The following is a 6,299-nucleotide window of genomic DNA, read 5'->3' as shown; positions in this document are numbered from 1 at the left end:
AGGCGCCGGTCCGCCGGGACTCCCAGGTCGGGGTTCGAATTCTGACTCCTCCGTGGGCGTCGGGCTATCTGCCAATCTCCCCCCGCCCCGTCATAGCAGGGGGATAAAAATAGCAGCAATGATACGGATAATTCAGCAGCATATACTGGTGCCCATTTGTAGTCCCAGCACTTGGGAGGGGGACGCAGGAGGAACTGAGTTGAAAGTCATCCCATTTTTAGCCTGAGGTGGTGGCGTGTCTTTAATCCAGTACTTAGGAAGCAGAGGTAAGAGGATCGTCTAGAGTTCAAGGCCACCTGGAGACTACATAGTGAATTCCAGGTCAGCCTGGGCTAGAGCGAGACCCTACCTTGAAAAAAAAACAAAAAAAAAAAAAAACAAACACCAGAAATCATCCCATTTTGGTTTTGTTTTCAAGCCAGGTTCCAGATATGTATGTAGCCCAGGCTGACCTTGAAGTTACAGACCTGCCTCAGCTTTCCTCCTGCTAGGGCCTTGGGGGCTGTGCGACCATACCAGGCTCCTAGGTAAGTGTAGAGAATGGCCAGCCGCGCTGACCACCGCCTGTGCTCAATGCGAGTGGGGTTGATGGGTGCTGATATACCAGAGAAGTGGGCATTGCAACTTTCACGTCAAAGATAGGTACGGTTCTGCTCAGGGAGGTGAACTCAGGAACCTGGAGATTGCTGAGGACACAGTAGGGTGTCTTGCTCAGTGTAGGGGCTGAGGACGGCCAACAGTTGGCCGAGTGCTTGCAAAGCTGAAGTTCTAGGTCCCATCTCCAGCACCGCATAACCAGGCATAGGTATGCATGGCTTCAGTGCCAGGGCTGGGGAGGCGGAGACAGGCCGGGCAACATGAGACGCTGTTGAAAAGAAAGAAAACGAGAAAAGAAAGACTACTTCTTACTGGGCGTGGTGGCATACACCTTTAATCCCCGCATCCAGGAGGCAGAGGTAGGTAGGAGAATTGCCACCCTGATGCTACATAATGAATTGCAGGTTAGCCTGGTCTACAGTGAAACCCTACTTCGAAAAAAAAAAAGATAAGCTCTTGGGCTGGAGAGATGGCTCAGTGGTTAAAAGCACCTACCAGCCCAAGTTCAATTCTCCAGTACCCATCTAAAGCCAGATACACTAAGTGGCACATGCATCATTTGCCATGTCAGGAAGCCCTGGTGTGCCCACTCTCTCTCTCTCTCTCTCTCCCCTTGCAAATAAAAATAAATGAATAGGGATGGAGGAATGGCTTAGCTGTTAATGAGAAGCCCAAGCACACAGGTTTGATTCCCAGAACTCTTACATGATACAAGACAGACGCACAGGGTGGCACATGTGTCTGGCTTTTGTTTGCAGTGGCCAGAGGCCCTGGTGCATCCATTCTCTTTCTCTAATAAAATAAATGAAAATTAAAAAAATATTTAAAAAATGTGTGTGTGTGTTTATGAAAGAAAAACTGTCTCTTCCATCTAGTATTGGAGCTGACGTTCCTGGTACCTTTAAGGCTCTGAGCACACAGGTCCTTGAGCAAATTGTGCCTTGCTGGCTACCCGATATCCAGAAAACCCCAGAGATGCCGTTTGCCTCTGTGGCTCACTTTTCCCACATAGAGAGTCCTATCTGTGCTCTACAAAACCATCCCCTCATACCTTCCAGTGAGTTGTTGGCCAGGGAGGTCCCTGATGCTCCCAAAACATTGCAGGCCATTGCCGAGGCCCTTGGTTTCCCACCAGGAACAGATGGTCAGACCATATTGCTGAAGACTCCACATACTTGGGCTGCAAGGTCACTGAGAAACCCTGCTGGAGCTGAGTTGAAAACCTCTTCCATGTAGGCCAGCTGGCAGAAAGCTGGATAAAGCTATGCTGCATGCAGTTCAATGGGAAAGAGAAATCACCAGTGGAGATGCTCAACAGTGGACACTGCAAGCCTTAAATTTGGCCAGCCAGACCAAATGAGCCAATGGGTGCAATAGTGGCATGTCTGTTATGGGGGAAACCAGTCGCTCTCTAATTGGACTGGAGGCCTGCTCCCTGGGAGGGAATACATCCCTGTTACTGAAAACCTACAACAGGGGTAGTGATGAGCCCTAAGGGTGTAACAGCTGCTGCTGTCTGGGTAAATATACATACTATACTCACCAAACTGCCCAGTAAGCACTACCCTTAATGTTCATGCCCATATACTAATGCTACTCTCAATTTTTTGTTAGAGAACTTTCTCTTTTCAGATGGAAATGACCTTGGGATGACTCAGAAGGTACCATGAAGCTGAGAAGAAGTGACAGAGGAGTGCTCAGCACTGAAATATCTCTACCACACCTTCCAAGGCTCGGGGCCTGTTGCGGAAGAGGTGGCAGATGACCTTGAACTTCAGATCATGCTGCCTCCATCTCCTGAGTGCTGAAAATACAGGCACAGACGATCCAACACAGGGTCTTGTGCATGCTGGGCCAGGCAAGCCTACAGAGCCACATCTCAGGTCCGCTTCCTTTCAAATGTGTCCTACCCACAAGTATCAGGCTGCCAATGGCCAGAGCTCACCTGACCTTTGCACTGTTCCCTTAGTGCCCCGTTGTTCTCATAAAACGTAGAATAAGTAAGGAAATGAAAATATTTAAGGGCTGGAGAGATCGCTTGATGGTTAAGCCACTTGACTGCGAAGCCTAGAGACCCAGTTTCGATTCCCCAGTAGTCAAGAAAGCCAGATGCGCAAGGCTGTGCATGCTTCTGGAGTTCCTTTGCAGTGGCTGGGGTCCTGGTGCGTCCATCCTCTCTCTCAAATAAATAAATAAACAAATAAATAAAAAATATATATATATATTAATTTTTATTTTATTTTTTTATTTGAGAGCGACAGACACAGAGAGAAAGACAGATAGAGGGAGAGAGAGAGAATGGGCGCGCCAGGGCTTCCAGCCTCTGCAAACGAACTCCAGACGTGTGCGCCCCCTTGTGCATCTGGCTAACGTGGGACCTGGGGAACCGAGCCTCGAACCGGGGTCCTTAGGCTTCACAGGCAAGCGCTTAACCGCTAAGCCATCTCTCCAGCCCAATAAAATATATATTAATGCCAGACGTGGTGGTGCACGCCTTTAATCCCAGGACTTGGGAGGCAGAGGTAGGAGGATCACCGTGAGTTCGAGGCCACACTAGGACTACATAGTGAATTCTAGGTCAGCCAGAGTGAAACCCTACCTCAAAAAAACAAAACAAAAAAAAAAAAAAAAAGAAAAGAAAAAAAAGAAAGAAAAAGAAAAAGGAAAATAAGTTTAAAAAACATATATTAATAAATATTTAACATTTATGAATAAAGTGCTTAATATTTTTTTCAATGCTGCAGGTGAAACCCAGGATCTTTTGTATGCTGAGCAAGCACTCCACAACTAAACCACGCCCCCAGCCCCTCACTGTGGATCCTAGACAAGTGCTCTACCTCTAAGCCACGCCCCCAGCCCCTCACTGTGGATCCTGGACAAGTGCTCTACCTCTGAGCCACGCCCCCAGCCCCTCACTGTGGGTTCTAGACAAGTGCTCTACCTTTGAGCCAGGACCCCAGCCCCTCACTGTGGACTCTAGACAAGTGCTCTACCTCTGAGCCACGCCCCCAGCCCCTCACTGTAGATCCTGGACAAGTGCTCTACCTCTGAGACACGCCCCCAGCCCCTCACTGTGGGTTCTAGACAAGTGCTCTACCTTTGAGCCAGGACCCCAGCCCCTCACTGTGGACTCTAGACAAGTGCTCTACCTCTGAGCCACGTCCCTGCCCCTCACTGGTTGATTCAAGACAAGTCCCATCCCATCCTGTTACTGGTGAATGCTAGGTAAGAGCTCTACTACTGAGTTATGCTCCCAGTGCCAAACATACCTCTCCTTTTTTGTTTTCTTGAGGTAGGGTCTCACTCTAGCCCAGACTGACCTGGAATTCACTCTGTAGTCTCAAACTCATGGCGATCCTCCTACCTCTGCCTCCTGATTGCTTGGGATTAAAGGCGTGTCCCACACGCTCAGCCAATATCCTAAAAAAATATAAATCCCAGCACTTGGGAGGCAGAAGGAGGACTGCTGTTTGAGGCTAGCTTGGGATTCCAATGTAATTTTCAGGTCAGCCTGGGTTAAGAGTTAGACCAAAACAAATATAAATAAAAATAAAAATTAAAAAAAGTGAGCCAGGCGTTGTGGCACATGCCATTAATCCCAGCACTTGGGAAGCCTAGATAGGAGGTTCACTATGAGTTCGAGGCCACCCTCAGACTATAGAGTGAATTCCAGGTCAGCCTGTGCTAGAGTGAAACCCTACCAAAAAAGAGTGTCTATTATTTAGTTAGAAATAGTTAGACACACACACACACACACACACACACACACACACACTGTGGTAGGCAGCTTGAATAGACAACCCCAGTATATTCAGTTTTATTACAGTTTGTAATTTAGATCTGCAGCCAACTGGCTGGAGGAAGTGGATCTTAGGGTCCAGCCCTGAGGTGGTGGTGGTAGATTTGAGATTCCAGTCTCAAGATATGTAGAGTCCCTAGCTCCCCCTGGAGTTCCGGAAGTGTGCTGGGTGGCTTCTGGCTTGGCTTGAGGCATCTCTCTGTCTGGTTCTTTAAGAGGGGGCCAGCTTCTGCCATTATGGAACTTTCCCTGGATCTGTAAACTTAATGAATATGCATTCCTCCATCACTGTGCCTGGTCTGGAAGTTCATCTCAGCGAACCTGAAGCTGGCTCTCGCTCGCTCCCTCTCTCTCTCTCTCTCTCTCTCTCTCTCACACACACACACACACACTCCACACAGCCTCTGCCATTGAAGCAGAATACCAGATGCATACATCACCTTGCATCTGGCTTTAGGTGGGTACTGGGGAGTCAAATCCTGGCTGTCAGGCACTACAAGCAAGAGACCTGAGTCATGCCTGTAATCCTTGCTACGTGTGAGGTGGAGTCAGGTTGAAAGGTCAAGGTGTGCCTGGGTGACTTCAACAGCTCAGTTCAGGTCTCCCGGGGGTGGGGGGTGTCTCTGTCTCCCCTGTGGTCCTCTTTGTCCCAAGGAGCTGAGACCACAGACTCCCAGACAGATGGACTGCAGCCTGGGCAGCCACTTTCCACACCGCTCTGGTCTCAGTTTTCTCACGTGTCTAACAATTCCCACCAGGGGCTGCCGCAGGGCCCTGCACGATGGCATTCTTCACCTGTTTGGTGACCATGGATGCTTGTCCTGGTGGGTTCCCAGTTAGCGCGGCTTCAGTTCAAGGCTCTTCAGAGCCTATTTGCATAGCAACAAGGGGTCCTTTGGAATGAGCAGGGCTCCTGTGACCCCAGGGTTCCAAGAACCACCCTTCCTCTCTAGTGCTGTGAAAGAAGTCAGCCTAGGACCAGGGAGTGGGACGTCCACCTTTTGGAGGCCCTGCATGAGCTTCCAACCTGGCACCCCAGGGCCCTACAGAGAAACTTAAGCATCCCTTTGGTGTCCTCACTCCAGGGCGGGAATGAAGTTCAATTCATAGCTTTGCTCTCCAAAATAGGGGCCAAGGGGGAAAGGCCCCATTTTGTAGTTTATATAAATGGGATTCCTAGGTGCCTTGAGGCCTTTTTTTCCATCATTCTTTTTAAAGGGCAGGCCAGGGTCTGTCAGCTGCCGAAAATGAACTCCAAACTCATGCACAACCTTGCGCATCAGGCTTATGTGAGTGCTGGGGAATCAAACCTGGGTCCTTAGGCTTCACAGACAAGCGCCTTAACCACTAAGCCATCTCTGCAGCTGTTTTCTTCTCAGACAGGGCTTTATGCAACCCAGGCTGACCTCAAGCTTAATATAGCCAAGGCTGGCTTTGAACTCCCGACCCTCCTGCCTCCACTTCCCAAGTGCTCAGTTCACAGGTGTGCACCACCACGCCCAGGTAAGGTGCCTTTAAACCACAGCACACGAAGTGACATCATGGCCTGAGGAGGCTGCAGGGTCCTCACCCTGTTTCCCTAGACCAGTGGACTCTTACTGAGTGTGAGTGAGGATCATAGAACTTACTGGAAATGCTGAGAATTGACCACATTAGGTTCAGTGGTCTCCTCCCCCAGGAAGCAGTCAGCTTGGTGAATCGGGAAGTGGTCTCCCAGGCTACCTCGATCACGAGCACCCCTGGTTTAGAACACGGCCTGCCATCCAGTAGGTCCTCACAGCGCATGCATGTGGGAAAACCTTCCTTATGCATTTCCCCCAGCAGCTGGAACCCCGACTCTTAACACCTGCCCCCTGCCCCTCAACACCCCCCACCAAAAGCAACGAGGCCGACAGGGCCTGAG

This window comes from Jaculus jaculus, chromosome 14 (genome assembly GCF_020740685.1).
Source record: "Jaculus jaculus isolate mJacJac1 chromosome 14, mJacJac1.mat.Y.cur, whole genome shotgun sequence".
Taxonomy (NCBI): domain Eukaryota; kingdom Metazoa; phylum Chordata; class Mammalia; order Rodentia; family Dipodidae; genus Jaculus; species Jaculus jaculus.
This window is presented reverse-complemented; position numbering follows the sequence as displayed.